Source organism: Copadichromis virginalis, linkage group LG18 (assembly GCF_057382275.1).
Source record: "Copadichromis virginalis isolate Kocher_CV1m ecotype Utaka linkage group LG18, C_Virginalis_male_GT1.1, whole genome shotgun sequence".
Lineage (NCBI taxonomy): Eukaryota > Metazoa > Chordata > Actinopteri > Cichliformes > Cichlidae > Copadichromis > Copadichromis virginalis.
In genome coordinates, this window is record NC_140635.1 from 4,190,659 (window position 1) to 4,205,759 (window position 15,101).

Consider the following 15,101-nt stretch of genomic DNA (forward strand, 5'->3'; position numbering starts at 1 on the left):
TCAATGTCACAAGGTGGTAATGAAAAACCTTCTTCTTCCAAAGTGATAGTTTTGTTTGATTGTAACGTTGAAATCTCAGAAAACATGTAGTCAAGCATGTCTCTGCACTCTTGGGATGTCGATGGCTGTGAAGTGGTATGAGTACCCGAAGGCACGGTCATCTCCTCCTGGACCTCGTCCTGTGTCTTAGGCTCCGTATCTATTTGAGATACTTTCTTCTCCTCCGTCACTACATCCTCACTGGTGATCACTTGGGAGGAGGGGGGGGGGCACTTCAACTTGTTCCCCACCCCAGCTGAAGGTCGTTTGGTCCTCAACTTCTTCTTGCTGGAACTCGTTGACTTGATTGTTAATTACCTCTTCAACAGCTGGCAGACTTCCTCCAATTAAGACTGGCATCTCCTCAATTAGTTGTTAATGAGGTTTTTTCACTTTATTTGCGTAGGATTGGGGGCATGCCCTAAAAGTATGTCCATCACCCCCACAAAGGTTACATTTCCGCGGAACAGGACATTCAATTGTAGTGTGCTCTTCACTTTTACAGTTTTTGCAGACTACATTCTCACACTCTGCAGGTAAATGGTCATTACCGCCACATTTGCGGCATGTCTTCGGTTGCCCCGGGTAGAAAACATATCCTCTGATTGCTACCAATTGGATAATTGGGGGCAGGTGGATCAAATCACCCGAGGTCTCATCTCTCTGCAGGTGGACGTAGAAACGATATGCTCCAGTTGTAATTCCGTCTTCATCTTTTAACTCCAAACCTCTCTTCACCATACATTTGAAAGACAACCAGGTCTTAATGTCTTCCATTCTCACGTATTCAGAGTGCATAATCACTGTCACAGCTTTGGTCTCTCTACCGGATAACGGTGTCATTTTGATGTTCTCCACCTTGGTGATCATGGTATCTCCCCTGCCAGGTAAGTATCATGGATCTTTGCTTTGGAACACAAGAGTGAGGGGAGAGCGCGAACGCAGTCCCCCACTAACACAAATTATGCAGTTGAGATTCCCGCATTTGGGGAATTCACAGGGGTCAGCACAACCGCAGTGCAATGGTTGAGCCTCGCCCTGGGTGAACCACCTTCGTGATCATGGTAATCTCCCCTGCCAGGTAAGTATGAGTTGCCAGCGTGGGAGACAGGGGTCCCCTTTCCACATCCAGCACTCTGGCTGATGGTGCCTAACACACATTTTGTGCCAGTTTAAAGGGCACACCGAGAGAAGAGCAGACATATCGGCTGTATCCCAATTCAGGGTCTGCAGCCTTAAAGTACGCAGCCTCAACGATCCTCAAGGGCCGCGTACTTAAAGACCGCTAAGGCCGGAAGTGCGAGGCTTGTGAAATGTGACGGTCTAGCCTCCGTTGCGATGCCCAGGTTGCCTAGCAACCATGATACTAACAGCTGGAAACGCTACATACAGCATTGTTTGAAGGAATTGAAGGAGAAAATCTTTTGTTTGTTTGTTTGGTTTCATGAGCTTTGATCATTCTCTGTAAGATTAGGGTCAGCTATTGAACGGCGTATTTTTTTTTAAAGTAAAGGCTTTAAAACCAAGTTAGTACAAACGTCACTAATGTCACATAACTTTGCCGACATGTGGCCAACAGTAATGTTTTCATGTTCTTCGTTATTAAACATTTGCACATAAATAAGTGACATAATATTCAGTACTTACTTAAAGTTTACTCTTCGGCTGCCCCTCGTCCGCCGTTTTTTTTCGGCAAAATTATCCACACCCACTGCGGCGCTATGCATTCTGGGATATGTTGGGCCGCGAAGTCTACACCGCCACGTCCTTAAAATTCAGGGAAATGAAGGACGCATTTGAGGGCCGCATTTCGAGCAGCCTTCGAATTGGGACAGCCTTTGTCGCCTCACGGTGAAGTAATCGGCCTTAAAATGCGGCCTTTAAGGCTGCAGACCCTGAATTGGGATACAGCCGTGGATCTTTGCTTTTGAACACAAGAGTGAGGGGAAGAGCGCGAACGCAGTCCCCCACTACCACAAATTATGCAGTTGAGATTCCCGCATTTGGGGAATTCACAGGGGTCAGCACAACCGCAGTGCAATGGTTGAGCCTCGCCCTGGGTGAACCACCTTCGTGATCATGGTATCTCCCCTGCCAGGTAAGTATGAGTTGCCAGCGTGGGAGACAGGGGTCCCCTTTCCACATCCAGCACTCTGGCTGATGGTGCCTAACACACATTTTGTGCCAGTTTAAAGGGCACACCGAGAGAAGAGCAGACACATCGGCTGTATCCCAATTCAGGGTCTGCAGCCTTAAAGTACGCAGCCTCAACGATCCTCAAGGGCCGCGTACTTAAAGACCGCTAAGGCCGGAAGTGCGAGGCTTGTGAAATGTGACGGTCTAGCCTCCGTTGCGATGCCCAGGTTGCCTAGCAACCATGATACTAACAGCTGGAAACGCTACATACAGCATTGTTTGAAGGAATTGAAGGAGAAAATCTTTTGTTCATTTGTTTGTTTGTTTGGTTTCATGAGCTTTGATCATTCTCTGTAAGATTAGGGTCAGCTATTGAACGGCGTATTTTTTTTTAAAGTAAAGGCTTTAAAACCAAGTTAGTACAAACGTCACTAATGTCACATAACTTTGCCGACATGTGGCCAACAGTAATGTTTTCATGTTCTTCGTTATTAAACATTTGCACATAAATAAGTGACATAATATTCAGTACTTACTTAAAGTTTACTCTTCGGCTGCCCCTCGTCCGCCGGTTTTTTTCGGCAAAATTATCCACACCCACTGCGGCGCTATGCATTCTGGGATATGTTGGGCCGCGAAGTCTACACCGCCACGTCCTTAAAATTCAGGGAAATGAAGGACGCATTTGAGGGCCGCATTTCGAGCAGCCTTCGAATTGGGACAGCCTTTGTCGCCTCACGGTGAAGTAATCGGCCTTAAAATGCGGCCTTTAAGGCTGCAGACCCTGAATTGGGATACAGCCATGGATCTTTGCTTTTGAACACAAGAGTGAGGGGAGAGCGCGAACGCAGTCCCCCACTACCACAAATCATGCAGTTGAGATTCCCGCATTTGGGGAATTCACAGGGGTCAGCACAACCGCAGTGCAATGGTTGAGCCTCGCCCTGGGTGAACCACCTTCGTGATCATGGTATCTCCCCTGCCAGGTAAGTATGAGTTGCCAGCGTGGGAGACAGGGGTCCCCTTTCCACATCCAGCACTCTGGCTGATGGTGCCTAACACACATTTTGTGCCAGTTTAAAGGGCACACCGAGAGAAGAGCAGACACATCGGCTGTATCCCAATTCAGGGTCTGCAGCCTTAAAGTACGCAGCCTCAACGATCCTCAAGGGCCGCGTACTTAAAGACCGCTAAGGCCGGAAGTGCGAGGCTTGTGAAATGTGACGGTCTAGCCTCCGTTGCGATGCCCAGGTTGCCTAGCAACCATGATACTAACAGCTGGAAACGCTACATACAGCATTGTTTGAAGGAATTGAAGGAGAAAATCTTTTGTTCATTTGTTTGTTTGGTTTCATGAGCTTTGATCATTCTCTGTAAGATTAAGGTCAGCTATTGAACGGCGTATTTTTTTTTAAAGTAAAGGCTTTAAAACCAAGTTAGTACAAACGTCACTAATGTCACATAACTTTGCCGACATGTGGCCAACAGTAATGTTTTCATGTTCTTCGTTATTAAACATTTGCACATAAATAAGTGACATAATATTCAGTACTTATTTAAAGTTTACTCTTCGGCTGCCCCTCGTCCGCCGTTTTTTTTCGGCAAAATTATCCACACCCACTGCGGCGCTATGCATTCTGGGATATGTTGGGCCGCGAAGTCTACACCGCCACGTCCTTAAAATTCAGGGAAATGAAGGACGCATTTGAGGGCCGCATTTCGAGCAGCCTTCGAATTGGGACAGCCTTTGTCGCCTCACGGTGAAGTAATCGGCCTTAAAATGCGGCCTTTAAGGCTGCAGACCCTGAATTGGGATACAGCCATGGATCTTTGCTTTTGAACACAAGAGTGAGGGGAGAGCGCGAACGCAGTCCCCCACTACCACAAATTATGCAGTTGAGATTCCCGCATTTGGGGAATTCACAGGGGTCAGCACAACCGCAGTGCAATGGTTGAGCCTCGCCCTGGGTGAACCATCTTCGTGATCATGGTATCTCCCCTGCCAGGTAAGTATGAGTTGCCAGCGTGGGAGACAGGGGTCCCCTTTCCACATCCAGCACTCTGGCTGATGGTGCCTAACACACATTTTGTGCCAGTTTAAAGGGCACACCGAGAGAAGAGCAGACACATCGGCTGTATCCCAATTCAGGGTCTGCAGCCTTAAAGTACGCAGCCTCAACGATCCTCAAGGGCCGCGTACTTAAAGACCGCTAAGGCCGGAAGTGCGAGGCTTGTGAAATGTGACGGTCTAGCCTCCGTTGCGATGCCCAGGTTGCCTAGCAACCATGATACTAACAGCTGGAAACGCTACATACAGCATTGTTTGAAGGAATTGAAGGAGAAAATCTTTTGTTCGTTTGTTTGTTTCTACATGAGCTTTGATCATTCTCTGTAAGATTAAGGTCAGCTATTGAACGGCGTATTTTTTTTTAAAGTAAAGGCTTTAAAACCAAGTTAGTACAAATGTAACTTTGCCGACATGTGGCCAACAGTAATGTTTTCATGTTCTTCGTTATTAAACATTTGCACATAAATAAGTGACATAATATTCAGTACTTACTTAAAGTTTACTCTTCGGCTGCCCCTCGTCCGCCGTTTTTTTTCGGCAAAATTATCCACACCCACTGCGGCGCTATGCATTCTGGGATATGTTGGGCCGCGAAGTCTACTCCGCCACGTCCTTAAAATTCAGGGAAATGAAGGACGCATTTGAGGGCCGCATTTCGAGCAGCCTTCGAATTGGGACAGCCTTTGTCGCCTCACGGTGAAGTAATCGGCCTTAAAATGCGGCCTTTAAGGCTGCAGACCCTGAATTGGGATACAGCCATGGATCTTTGCTTTTGAACACAAGAGTGAGGGGAGAGCGTGAACGCAGTCCCCCACTACCACAAATTATGCAGTTGAGATTCCCGCATTTGGGGAATTCACAGGGGTCAGCACAACCGCAGTGCAATGGTTGAGCCTCGCCCTGGGTGAACCACCTTCGTGATCATGGTAATCTCCCCTGCCAGGTAAGTATGAGTTGCCAGCGTGGGAGACAGGGGTCCCCTTTCCACATCCAGCACTCTGGCTGATGGTGCCTAACACACATTTTGTGCCAGTTTAAAGGGCACACCGAGAGAAGAGCAGACACATCGGCTGTATCCCAATTCAGGGTCTGCAGCCTTAAAGTACGCAGCCTCAACGATCCTCAAGGGCCGCGTACTTAAAGACCGCTAAGGCCGGAAGTGCGAGGCTTGTGAAATGTGACGGTCTAGCCTCCGTTGCGATGCCCAGGTTGCCTAGCAACCATGATACTAACAGCTGGAAACGCTACATACAGCATTGTTTGAAGGAATTGAAGGAGAAAATCTTTTGTTCATTTGTTTGTTTGTTTCTACATGAGCTTTGATCATTCTCTGTAAGATTAAGGTCAGCTATTGAACGGCGTATTTTTTTTTAAAGTAAAGGCTTTAAAACCAAGTTAGTACAAATGTAACTTTGCCGACATGTGGCCAACAGTAATGTTTTCATGTTCTTCGTTATTAAACATTTGCACATAAATAAGTGACATAATATTCAGTACTTAATTAAAGTTTACTCTTCGGCTGCCCCTCGTCCGCCGTTTTTTTTCGGCAAAATTATCCACACCCACTGCGGCGCTATGCATTCTGGGATATGTTGGGCCGCGAAGTCTACTCCGCCACGTCCTTAAAATTCAGGGAAATGAAGGACGCATTTGAGGGCCGCATTTCGAGCAGCCTTCGAATTGGGACAGCCTTTGTCGCCTCACGGTGAAGTAATCGGCCTTAAAATGCGGCCTTTAAGGCTGCAGACCCTGAATTGGGATACAGCCATGGATCTTTGCTTTTGAACACAAGAGTGAGGGGAGAGCGCGAACGCAGTCCCCCACTACCACAAATTATGCAGTTGAGATTCCCGCATTTGGGGAATTCACAGGGGTCAGCACAACCGCAGTGCAATGGTTGAGCCTCGCCCTGGGTGAACCACCTTCGTGATCATGGTAATCTCCCCTGCCAGGTAAGTATGAGTTGCCAGCGTGGGAGACAGGGGTCCCCTTTCCACATCCAGCACTCTGGCTGATGGTGCCTAACACACATTTTGTGCCAGTTTAAAGGGCACACCGAGAGAAGAGCAGACACATCGGCTGTATCCCAATTCAGGGTCTGCAGCCTTAAAGTACGCAGCCTCAACGATCCTCAAGGGCCGCGTACTTAAAGACCGCTAAGGCCGGAAGTGCGAGGCTTGTGAAATGTGACGGTCTAGCCTCCGTTGCGATGCCCAGGTTGCCTAGCAACCATGATACTAACAGCTGGAAACGCTACATACAGCATTGTTTGAAGGAATTGAAGGAGAAAATCTTTTGTTCATTTGTTTGTTTGTTTCTACATGAGCTTTGATCATTCTCTGTAAGATTAAGGTCAGCTATTGAACGGCGTATTTTTTTTTAAAGTAAAGGCTTTAAAACCAAGTTAGTACAAACGTCACTAATGTCGCATAACTTTGCCGACATGTGGCCAACAGTAATGTTTTCATGTTCTTCGTTATTAAACATTTGCACATAAATAAGTGACATAATATTCAGTACTTACTTAAAGTTTACTCTTCGGCTGCCCCTCGTCCGCCGTTTTTTTTCGGCAAAATTATCCACACCCACTGAGGCGCTATGCATTCTGGGATATGTTGGGCCGCGAAGTCTACACCGCCACGTCCTTAAAATTCAGGGAAATGAAGGACGCATTTGAGGGCCGCATTTCGAGCAGCCTTCGAATTGGGACAGCCTTTGTCGCCTCACGGTGAAGTAATTGGCCTTAAAATGCGGCCTTTAAGGCTGCAGACCCTGAATTGGGATACAGCCATGGATCTTTGCTTTTGAACACAAGAGTGAGGGGAGAGCGCGAACGCAGTCCCCCACTACCACAAATTATGCAGTTGAGATTCCCGCATTTGGGGAATTCACAGGGGTCAGCACAACCGCAGTGCAATGGTTGAGCCTCGCCCTGGGTGAACCACCTTCGTGATCATGGTATCTCCCCTGCCAGGTAAGTATGAGTTGCCAGCGTGGGAGACAGGGGTCCCCTTTCCACATCCAGCACTCTGGCTGATGGTGCCTAACACACATTTTGTGCCAGTTTAAAGGGCACACCGAGAGAAGAGCAGACACATCGGCTGTATCCCAATTCAGGGTCTGCAGCCTTAAAGTACGCAGCCTCAACGATCCTCAAGGGCCGCGTACTTAAAGACCGCTAAGGCCGGAAGTGCGAGGCTTGTGAAATGTGACGGTCTAGCCTCCGTTGCGATGCCCAGGTTGCCTAGCAACCATGATACTAACAGCTGGAAACGCTACATACAGCATTGTTTGAAGGAATTGAAGGAGAAAATCTTTTGTTCATTTGTTTGTTTGGTTTCATGAGCTTTGATCATTCTCTGTAAGATTAAGGTCAGCTATTGAACGGCGTATTTTTTTTTAAAGTAAAGGCTTTAAAACCAAGTTAGTACAAACGTCACTAATGTCACATAACTTTGCCGACATGTGGCCAACAGTAATGTTTTCATGTTCTTCGTTATTAAACATTTGCACATAAATAAGTGACATAATATTCAGTACTTATTTAAAGTTTACTCTTCGGCTGCCCCTCGTCCGCCGTTTTTTTTCGGCAAAATTATCCACACCCACTGCGGCGCTATGCATTCTGGGATATGTTGGGCCGCGAAGTCTACACCGCCACGTCCTTAAAATTCAGGGAAATGAAGGACGCATTTGAGGGCCGCATTTCGAGCAGCCTTCGAATTGGGACAGCCTTTGTCGCCTCACGGTGAAGTAATCGGCCTTAAAATGCGGCCTTTAAGGCTGCAGACCCTGAATTGGGATACAGCCATGGATCTTTGCTTTTGAACACAAGAGTGAGGGGAGAGCGCGAACGCAGTCCCCCACTACCACAAATTATGCAGTTGAGATTCCCGCATTTGGGGAATTCACAGGGGTCAGCACAACCGCAGTGCAATGGTTGAGCCTCGCCCTGGGTGAACCATCTTCGTGATCATGGTATCTCCCCTGCCAGGTAAGTATGAGTTGCCAGCGTGGGAGACAGGGGTCCCCTTTCCACATCCAGCACTCTGGCTGATGGTGCCTAACACACATTTTGTGCCAGTTTAAAGGGCACACCGAGAGAAGAGCAGACACATCGGCTGTATCCCAATTCAGGGTCTGCAGCCTTAAAGTACGCAGCCTCAACGATCCTCAAGGGCCGCGTACTTAAAGACCGCTAAGGCCGGAAGTGCGAGGCTTGTGAAATGTGACGGTCTAGCCTCCGTTGCGATGCCCAGGTTGCCTAGCAACCATGATACTAACAGCTGGAAACGCTACATACAGCATTGTTTGAAGGAATTGAAGGAGAAAATCTTTTGTTCGTTTGTTTGTTTCTACATGAGCTTTGATCATTCTCTGTAAGATTAAGGTCAGCTATTGAACGGCGTATTTTTTTTTAAAGTAAAGGCTTTAAAACCAAGTTAGTACAAATGTAACTTTGCCGACATGTGGCCAACAGTAATGTTTTCATGTTCTTCGTTATTAAACATTTGCACATAAATAAGTGACATAATATTCAGTACTTACTTAAAGTTTACTCTTCGGCTGCCCCTCGTCCGCCGTTTTTTTTCGGCAAAATTATCCACACCCACTGCGGCGCTATGCATTCTGGGATATGTTGGGCCGCGAAGTCTACTCCGCCACGTCCTTAAAATTCAGGGAAATGAAGGACGCATTTGAGGGCCGCATTTCGAGCAGCCTTCGAATTGGGACAGCCTTTGTCGCCTCACGGTGAAGTAATCGGCCTTAAAATGCGGCCTTTAAGGCTGCAGACCCTGAATTGGGATACAGCCATGGATCTTTGCTTTTGAACACAAGAGTGAGGGGAGAGCGCGAACGCAGTCCCCCACTACCACAAATTATGCAGTTGAGATTCCCGCATTTGGGGAATTCACAGGGGTCAGCACAACCGCAGTGCAATGGTTGAGCCTCGCCCTGGGTGAACCACCTTCGTGATCATGGTAATCTCCCCTGCCAGGTAAGTATGAGTTGCCAGCGTGGGAGACAGGGGTCCCCTTTCCACATCCAGCACTCTGGCTGATGGTGCCTAACACACATTTTGTGCCAGTTTAAAGGGCACACCGAGAGAAGAGCAGACACATCGGCTGTATCCCAATTCAGGGTCTGCAGCCTTAAAGTACGCAGCCTCAACGATCCTCAAGGGCCGCGTACTTAAAGACCGCTAAGGCCGGAAGTGCGAGGCTTGTGAAATGTGACGGTCTAGCCTCCGTTGCGATGCCCAGGTTGCCTAGCAACCATGATACTAACAGCTGGAAACGCTACATACAGCATTGTTTGAAGGAATTGAAGGAGAAAATCTTTTGTTCATTTGTTTGTTTGTTTCTACATGAGCTTTGATCATTCTCTGTAAGATTAAGGTCAGCTATTGAACGGCGTATTTTTTTTTAAAGTAAAGGCTTTAAAACCAAGTTAGTACAAATGTAACTTTGCCGACATGTGGCCAACAGTAATGTTTTCATGTTCTTCGTTATTAAACATTTGCACATAAATAAGTGACATAATATTCAGTACTTAATTAAAGTTTACTCTTCGGCTGCCCCTCGTCCGCCGTTTTTTTTCGGCAAAATTATCCACACCCACTGCGGCGCTATGCATTCTGGGATATGTTGGGCCGCGAAGTCTACTCCGCCACGTCCTTAAAATTCAGGGAAATGAAGGACGCATTTGAGGGCCGCATTTCGAGCAGCCTTCGAATTGGGACAGCCTTTGTCGCCTCACGGTGAAGTAATCGGCCTTAAAATGCGGCCTTTAAGGCTGCAGACCCTGAATTGGGATACAGCCATGGATCTTTGCTTTTGAACACAAGAGTGAGGGGAGAGCGCGAACGCAGTCCCCCACTACCACAAATTATGCAGTTGAGATTCCCGCATTTGGGGAATTCACAGGGGTCAGCACAACCGCAGTGCAATGGTTGAGCCTCGCCCTGGGTGAACCACCTTCGTGATCATGGTAATCTCCCCTGCCAGGTAAGTATGAGTTGCCAGCGTGGGAGACAGGGGTCCCCTTTCCACATCCAGCACTCTGGCTGATGGTGCCTAACACACATTTTGTGCCAGTTTAAAGGGCACACCGAGAGAAGAGCAGACACATCGGCTGTATCCCAATTCAGGGTCTGCAGCCTTAAAGTACGCAGCCTCAACGATCCTCAAGGGCCGCGTACTTAAAGACCGCTAAGGCCGGAAGTGCGAGGCTTGTGAAATGTGACGGTCTAGCCTCCGTTGCGATGCCCAGGTTGCCTAGCAACCATGATACTAACAGCTGGAAACGCTACATACAGCATTGTTTGAAGGAATTGAAGGAGAAAATCTTTTGTTCATTTGTTTGTTTGTTTCTACATGAGCTTTGATCATTCTCTGTAAGATTAAGGTCAGCTATTGAACGGCGTATTTTTTTTTAAAGTAAAGGCTTTAAAACCAAGTTAGTACAAACGTCACTAATGTCGCATAACTTTGCCGACATGTGGCCAACAGTAATGTTTTCATGTTCTTCGTTATTAAACATTTGCACATAAATAAGTGACATAATATTCAGTACTTACTTAAAGTTTACTCTTCGGCTGCCCCTCGTCCGCCGTTTTTTTTCGGCAAAATTATCCACACCCACTGAGGCGCTATGCATTCTGGGATATGTTGGGCCGCGAAGTCTACACCGCCACGTCCTTAAAATTCAGGGAAATGAAGGACGCATTTGAGGGCCGCATTTCGAGCAGCCTTCGAATTGGGACAGCCTTTGTCGCCTCACGGTGAAGTAATTGGCCTTAAAATGCGGCCTTTAAGGCTGCAGACCCTGAATTGGGATACAGCCATGGATCTTTGCTTTTGAACACAAGAGTGAGGGGAGAGCGCGAACGCAGTCCCCCACTACCACAAATTATGCAGTTGAGATTCCCGCATTTGGGGAATTCACAGGGGTCAGCACAACCGCAGTGCAATGGTTGAGCCTCGCACTGGGTGAACCACCTTCGTGATCATGGTATCTCCCCTGCCAGGTAAGTATGAGTTGCCAGCGTGGGAGACAGGGGTCACCTTTCCACATCCAGCACTCTGGCTGATGGTGCCTAACACACATTTTGTGCCAGTTCAAAGGGCACACCGAGAGAAGAGCAGACACATCGGCTGTATCCCAATTCAGGGTCTGCAGCCTTAAAGTACGCAGCCTCAACGATCCTCAAGGGCCGCGTACTTAAAGACCGCTAAGGCCGGAAGTGCGAGGCTTGTGAAATGTGACGATCTAGCCTCCGTTGCGATGCCCAGGTTGCCTAGCAACCATGATACTAACAGCTGGAAACGCTACATACAGCATTGTTTGAAGGAATTGAAGGAGAAAATCTTTTGTTCATTTGTTTGTTTGTTTCTACATGAGCTTTGATCATTCTCTGTAAGATTAAGGTCAGCTATTGAACGGCGTATTTTTTTTTAAAGTAAAGGCTTTAAAACCAAGTTAGTACAAACGTCACTAATGTCACATAACTTTGCCGACATGTGGCCAACAGTAATGTTTTCATGTTCTTCGTTATTAAACATTTGCACATAAATAAGTGACATAATATTCAGTACTTACTTAAAGTTTACTCTTCGGCTGCCCCTCGTCCGCCGTTTTTTTTCGGCAAAATTATCCACACCCACTGAGGCGCTATGCATTCTGGGATATGTTGGGCCGCGAAGTCTACTCCGCCACGTCCTTAAAATTCAGGGAAATGAAGGACGCATTTGAGGGCCGCATTTCAAGCAGCCTTCGAATTGGGACAGCCTTTGTCGCCTCACGGTGACGTAATCGGCCTTAAAATGCGGCCTTTTAGGATGCAGACCCTGAATTGGGATACAGCCATGGATGTTTGCTTTTGGACACAAGAGTGAGGGGAGAGCGCGAACGCAGTCCCCCACTACCACAAATTATGCAGTTGAGATTCCCGCATTTGGGGAATTCACAGGGGTCAGCACAACCGCAGTGCAATGGCTGAGCCTCGCCCTGGGTGAACCACCTTCGTGATCATGGTATCTCCCCTGCCAGGTAAGTATGAGTTGCCAGCGTGGGAGACAGGGGTCCCCTTTCCACATCCAGCACTCTGGCTGATGGTGCCTAACACACATTTTGTGCCAGTTCAAAGGGCACACCGAGAGAAGAGCAGACACATCGGCTGTATCCCAATTCAGGGTCTGCAGCCTTAAAGTACGCAGCCTCAACGATCCTCAAGGGCCGCGTACTTAAAGACCGCTAAGGCCGGAAGTGCGAGGCTTGTGAAATGTGACGGTCTAGCCTCCGTTGCGATGCCCAGGTTGCCTAGCAAGTATGATACTAACAGCTGGAAACGCTACATACAGCATTGTTTGAAGGAATTGAAGGAGAAAATCTTTTGTTCATTTTTTTGTTTGTTTCTACATGAGCTTTGATCATTCTCTGTAAGATTAAGGTCAGCTATTGAACGGCGTATTTTTTTTAAAGTAAAGGCTTTAAAACCAAGTTAGTACAAACGTCACTAATGTCACATAACTTTGCCGACATGTGGCCAACAGTAATGTTTTCATGTTCTTCGTTATTAAACATTTGCACATAAATAAGTGACATAATATTCAGTACTTACTTAAAGTTTACTCTTCGGCTGCCCCTCGTCCGCCGTTTTTTTTCGGCAAAATTATCCACACCCACTGCGGCGCTATGCATTCTGGGATATGTTGGGCCGCGAAGTCTACTCCGCCACGTCCTTAAAATTCAGGGAAATGAAGGACGCATTTGAGGGCCGCATTTCGAGCAGCCTTCGAATTGGGACAGCCTTTGTCGCCTCACGGTGACGTAATCGGCCTTAAAATGCAGCTTTAAGGATGCAGACCCTGAATTGGGATACAGCCATGGATCTTTGCATTTGGACACAAGAGTGAGGGGAGAGCGCGAACGCAGTCCCCCACTACCACAAATTATGCAGTTGAGATTCCCGCATTTGGGGAATTCACAGGGGTCAGCACAACCGCAGTGCAATGGTTGAGCCTCACCCTGGGTGAACCACCTTCGTGATCATGGTATCTCCCCTGCCAGGTAAGTATGAGTTGCCAGCGTGGGAGACAGGGGTCCCCTTTCCACATCCAGCACTCTGGCTGACGGTGCCTAACACACATTTTGTGCCAGTTCAAAGGGCACACCGAGAGAAGAGCAGACACATCGGCTGTATCCCAATTCAGGGTCTGCAGCCTTAAAGTACGCAGCCTCAACGATCCTCAAGGGCCGCGTACTTAAAGACCGCTAAGGCCGGAAGTGCGAGGCTTGTGAAATGTGACGGTCTAGCCTCCGTTGCGATGCCCAGGTTGCCTAGCAACCATGATACTAACAGCTGGAAACGCTACATACAGCATTGTTTGAAGGAATTGAAGGAGAAAATCTTTTGTTCATTTGTTTGTTTGTTTCTACATGAGCTTTGATCATTCTCTGTAAGATTAAGGTCAGCTATTGAACGGCGTATTTTTTTTTAAAGTAAAGGCTTTAAAACCAAGTTAGTACAAACGTCACTAATGTCACATAACTTTGCCGACATGTGGCCAACAGTAATGTTTTCATGTTCTTCGTTATTAAACATTTGCACATAAATAAGTGACATAATATTCAGTACTTACTTAAAGTTTACTCTTCGGCTGCCCCTCGTCCGCCGTTTTTTTTCGGCAAAATTATCCACACCCACTGCGGCGCTATGCATTCTGGGATATGTTGGGCCGCGAAGTCTACTCCGCCACGTCCTTAAAATTCAGGGAAATGAAGGACGCATTTGAGGGCCGCATTTTGAGCAGCCTTCGAATTGGGACAGCCTTTGTCGCCTCACGGTGACGTAATCGGCCTTAAAATGCGGCTTTAAGGATGCAGACCCTGAATTGGGATATAGCCATGGATCTTTGCGCCCAAATGCTTAAAGCTGTTAGCTGGTCAGTGTTTTCAGGTGTGCTTGTACTACCTGTACGGTGCGGAGTGCTGACTAAGTCATGTTAAACCCATTAAAGCGTCAAGCTCAGATATCTTTTCATTTTTGTGCACTGCTCTCTTGTCGACACACATTTTCTGTTTATTGAAGCCTTTTGTGAATAATTTTGATCATGTAAAAACTGGGAATTGGTCCCTATTGACAATACTCTTATTTTTTGCATTGCATATGTCATTTAGGAAAGGTAATTGGTCACTGAACTTTTTGCAACTGTGTGTATTTCTAAATTTTGTGGCTTCAGTGCACGGAAATTTATATTGTTCAGTTTGCATGTTAAAAGCCACAAACATGTAGCTAACTATAGGCTTTCTTGTGGAACTGAGAACTGCCCTGCCACTTTCAGAACATTTTCTGCCTTCATTCACATATGCCTAGGAATCACAGGACAAGAAGGGAGACCACTGAGGAGGAGTTTTATAAGTTCACTGGTGACCTCAGCTGTCAAGTTCCTGGATGTGGGTATGCTGCACAAAACTTCACAGCTCTTTGTGCCCCTCTCAGATTTCATATCAAACATGGGGGGGGGGAGTATTATGTCCATTTGAAGGTTGCTCTAAATACTTCAGTGTCCGAACATCATTTTCCAGCCATATTTCTCAAAAACATAAATAGACAGTTCAGCAGTCAAGGAAACAAGAAATTGGGGGATTTGCCATAATACAAGGACAGGAAACAATCTATTAGAAGACAGTTGACTTTGTGTCATTTAAAAATGCAGGCTAAAATGCTCTTGCCAACCAGCACTATACAGAGCATCATAGAGGAATTTCAGGATCTTTGAAGCTGTGCAATGCACGAAGCAAAAGTAGACACTGAATCTAACACCATTAACCTTTAGTTGGTAATGGTAGGACT

General features: G+C 46.9%; 13 non-coding genes across 13 annotated transcripts; all 13 read right to left on the minus strand.

The window, feature by feature from the left end:
- Nucleotides 1–963: 963 nt before the first annotated feature.
- LOC146686963 (U1 spliceosomal RNA) lies at nucleotides 964–1,128 on the minus strand. The gene has a single exon (XR_014916608.1). It is a non-coding gene; the product is annotated as a U1 spliceosomal RNA (small nuclear RNA).
- Nucleotides 1,129–1,981: 853 nt separating this feature from the next.
- On the minus strand, nucleotides 1,982–2,145 carry LOC146686964 (U1 spliceosomal RNA). Its single transcript, XR_014916603.1, has one exon. It is a non-coding gene; the product is annotated as a U1 spliceosomal RNA (small nuclear RNA).
- Nucleotides 2,146–3,005: 860 nt separating this feature from the next.
- LOC146686965 (U1 spliceosomal RNA) lies at nucleotides 3,006–3,169 on the minus strand. The gene has a single exon (XR_014916604.1). It is a non-coding gene; the product is annotated as a U1 spliceosomal RNA (small nuclear RNA).
- Nucleotides 3,170–4,025: 856 nt separating this feature from the next.
- On the minus strand, nucleotides 4,026–4,189 carry LOC146686966 (U1 spliceosomal RNA). The gene has a single exon (XR_014916619.1). It is a non-coding gene; the product is annotated as a U1 spliceosomal RNA (small nuclear RNA).
- An 840-nt stretch (nucleotides 4,190–5,029) lies between these two features.
- Nucleotides 5,030–5,194, minus strand: LOC146686967 (U1 spliceosomal RNA). Its single transcript, XR_014916610.1, has one exon. It is a non-coding gene; the product is annotated as a U1 spliceosomal RNA (small nuclear RNA).
- An 844-nt stretch (nucleotides 5,195–6,038) lies between these two features.
- On the minus strand, nucleotides 6,039–6,203 carry LOC146686968 (U1 spliceosomal RNA). Its single transcript, XR_014916605.1, has one exon. It is a non-coding gene; the product is annotated as a U1 spliceosomal RNA (small nuclear RNA).
- Nucleotides 6,204–7,061: 858 nt separating this feature from the next.
- LOC146686969 (U1 spliceosomal RNA) lies at nucleotides 7,062–7,225 on the minus strand. Its single transcript, XR_014916613.1, has one exon. It is a non-coding gene; the product is annotated as a U1 spliceosomal RNA (small nuclear RNA).
- An 856-nt stretch (nucleotides 7,226–8,081) lies between these two features.
- On the minus strand, nucleotides 8,082–8,245 carry LOC146686970 (U1 spliceosomal RNA). The gene has a single exon (XR_014916625.1). It is a non-coding gene; the product is annotated as a U1 spliceosomal RNA (small nuclear RNA).
- Nucleotides 8,246–9,085: 840 nt separating this feature from the next.
- LOC146686971 (U1 spliceosomal RNA) lies at nucleotides 9,086–9,250 on the minus strand. Its single transcript, XR_014916606.1, has one exon. It is a non-coding gene; the product is annotated as a U1 spliceosomal RNA (small nuclear RNA).
- An 844-nt stretch (nucleotides 9,251–10,094) lies between these two features.
- Nucleotides 10,095–10,259, minus strand: LOC146686972 (U1 spliceosomal RNA). Its single transcript, XR_014916607.1, has one exon. It is a non-coding gene; the product is annotated as a U1 spliceosomal RNA (small nuclear RNA).
- Nucleotides 10,260–11,117: 858 nt separating this feature from the next.
- LOC146686973 (U1 spliceosomal RNA) lies at nucleotides 11,118–11,281 on the minus strand. Its single transcript, XR_014916609.1, has one exon. It is a non-coding gene; the product is annotated as a U1 spliceosomal RNA (small nuclear RNA).
- An 858-nt stretch (nucleotides 11,282–12,139) lies between these two features.
- On the minus strand, nucleotides 12,140–12,303 carry LOC146686974 (U1 spliceosomal RNA). The gene has a single exon (XR_014916630.1). It is a non-coding gene; the product is annotated as a U1 spliceosomal RNA (small nuclear RNA).
- An 856-nt stretch (nucleotides 12,304–13,159) lies between these two features.
- LOC146686975 (U1 spliceosomal RNA) lies at nucleotides 13,160–13,323 on the minus strand. The gene has a single exon (XR_014916602.1). It is a non-coding gene; the product is annotated as a U1 spliceosomal RNA (small nuclear RNA).
- Nucleotides 13,324–15,101: the final 1,778 nt, after the last annotated feature.